Genomic DNA, 2,955 nt, shown 5'->3' on the forward strand with positions numbered 1-2,955 from the left:
GCCTGCTTAAACCAGACACAATGCTGTTCCCTCTGTCATACGAGTCCCTGCAAGAACAATGGGGGTGGGGTGGGGAGGGCGCTGGACCAAGGCTCTTGTCTAAGAGAACTTTGGAGCAGGTGAGGAAGGCGATGGTAAACAGGGTTGAGCATCTGAATCTTATTCTGTCGTAATCAGAAGTTCGTAGGAGGGCTGGGCAATGGTGGAGCACACCTTTAATTCCAGCACTCAAGAGGCAGAGGGAGGCAGACCTCTGTGAGATCAAGGACAGCCTGGTCTACAGAGTTAGTTATAGGATAGCCAAAGCTACCCACAGAAAAACCCTGCCTCAAAAATCAAAATCTAAAGTTCAAAGGGAAATGAACAAATGGTTCACTACAGCTCAGAATAACATATTCAGACACATTTCTTCAGCCCGAGGCACTTTGCCTCTGATGAGGAACCTCTCCTTGAATGGCGAGGTCAGTGTGGGATTAAGTATCCCTGTCCCCACTTTAAGTAAGCAGAACAGAGAAAGGATAGCAAAGAAGCCAGAAGGGTGGCCACACCCCTCTTCTACCCTCTAACTATGAACTATGTGGCAACAACCACAAGTGTCTGCCCAGAGACACAGCACACCAGTCCACTTGCTTTCTGTACTGTGCATCCTGACCCAGGCCCAGGTTTATTCCGCGAAGCTGTTGCATCTTCTACTGCAACAAGAGTCTTTTGTGTAGGCAACAACAGCCATGTAGAAATAATATCTGGGGGTTGGGATTTAGCTCAGTGGTAGAGCACTTGTCTAGCAAGCACAAGGCCCTGGGTTTGGTCCTCAGCTCCGAAAAAAAAAAAAAAACAACAACAACAACATCAAAAAGAAATATTTTCTCCTAAAATGCACAGGCACAGAGAGGAGCTTTGGCATTTTAGTAGGATTATGAATTAGATATTGTTAGCAAAGGATAATAAACTCCGGAGAGTGACTAGCCTAGACCATCCGCCGAGCTCTCAAACGTGGAAGACATCAGAACATACGGTTACTCGCTGTACGAGGGAAAACTTTTAGTTTTCTGGGCTACAAGTGTTCCCGTTATCTTCATAATCGTATTTACCGAAAGAAAATGTCCTAGTCGTCCAGATTCTGTCTTCTGAAACCGGTCAGGCACCAAAAGCCTGTTGATCAATTGTGGGGTTCAGGAGCTGAACTGGCTTTAACACCCCGCTGGGAAGATAGTGAACCCACCTTCAGGGGAGTCTAGCGCCCCCAAGTGGAAGAGAAGCGCAACCTCCGCCCAGTGCTCTGTGACATCATCCAGGCTCTGCTTTACGTCATAGAAGCCCTCTCAGGCCAGTTCCTTCCGTAGTTACGCTTACTTAGAAACTTCCAGCATCTAGGTTTTAGCTTCTCATGTTGCCTCCTGGAGACCCAAAATAAAGTCCCACCCAAATATTCTGATGACTCGAGTCACAGTCTGCCCAAGTAGCTCTTTTCATGCATTTTTTTTTTCTGAAAAAGTCTTTGGTTTCTGAGTCACCAACATCCTTGGTGGTTATTTTCCCAGCTCCTATCTTTCCTTTGGTTATCTTTAAGCCATTCTCCGTATCAGAAATATTGGTAGACTCTCCCTCCGAGGCAGCCAACTGGATAGCACCCCAAAATTAGCTTTATCAAAACCCACCATTAGAGGAGGGCCATTTTTATTCACACAAAGCTGGAATTTGACAGGATTAAATACCTTGTATTGAAGTCAATGGCAATCATGAATTATGGATTCTTTGCAAAGAGCGAGAAAAAATTAGCTCCTGGACCTGCTTCCAAATTCGGGATAAACTGATGACAAACCCGATATCGACCAGTCATATTTTAAATGTCTTTAAAATTTACCAGCACTTCTGGTTACAAGGAATTTATTAGATCAAATGCAGCAAATCAGGATGAAATAGATGAGGTAATCTTGTTTTTGAAATATGGGTAGACAGAATACTGGATGCAGGTAAGGATGGAATTTACCTGTAAATTACAGGCACTTTGTTTGTGTCACATAGTTCTTCAGATCTTCAAAAGGATTCTTTTCAGAACCCTCCCCTGTCCCCACCACACTCTGACCCTCTCTTCCCTCTTCCCAGTAATTCCCTTCCACTTTAACATTATAATTTTTTATATGTACTTAGAGCTTAACAACTTATGGCAGCTTTTTAAAATCTGTCCACTTTTCTTAGTGCACCGTCTTCTTTTTCTCCCTTCTATCATAGTTTTAAGCACATTTTCCTTCACACTTTGAGTTTTCCTCTCTGTCTGCTCTCATGACTCCTCTGCCATTATGTGACTGTTGTCCACTATGTGGCTGACCTCAATGTGGGGTTAACTCAAAGGACGTGATTTTTTCCCCTTTATCTTCCTTCTCTATGCACCTGCTGAGATTTACAGCCTTGGGGATTTTTTTTAAGCCTGAAAAGCACACACACACACACACACACACACACACACACACACACATACACACAGAAACACTCATACTTACACAATCACACAAAAACACACATACATACACACACAAACACACACATACATACACACACACACGCACATACACAGAGAAACACTCATACAAACACAATCAGACAAACACACACATACATACACAAACAAACACACACACATGCACACACAAACACACACACAAATATACACATATACACACTCAAACACACAAATACAGAGTGAGACAGAGACAGAGACAGAGACAGAAGGACACGGTGAGAGACAGAGAGCCCATGAGAAAACATGTAATATCATCTTTCTAAGAACAATAAACAGAGACAACTTTCAGGAAAGGGAAGAACATGTAGGTAACAAGAGAAATAATCTCATCAAAGCCGTCAACTTGAGGAGGAAAGAGTTTTCTCACTCTATCTTCTAGGTTCCCGTCTGTTACTGAGCGACGTTGGGGCAGGAACTCAGGCAGGACTCTAGAG

Source organism: Rattus norvegicus, assembly GCF_036323735.1.
Source record: "Rattus norvegicus strain BN/NHsdMcwi chromosome 3 unlocalized genomic scaffold, GRCr8 chr3_unlocalized_3, whole genome shotgun sequence".
NCBI lineage: Eukaryota > Metazoa > Chordata > Mammalia > Rodentia > Muridae > Rattus > Rattus norvegicus.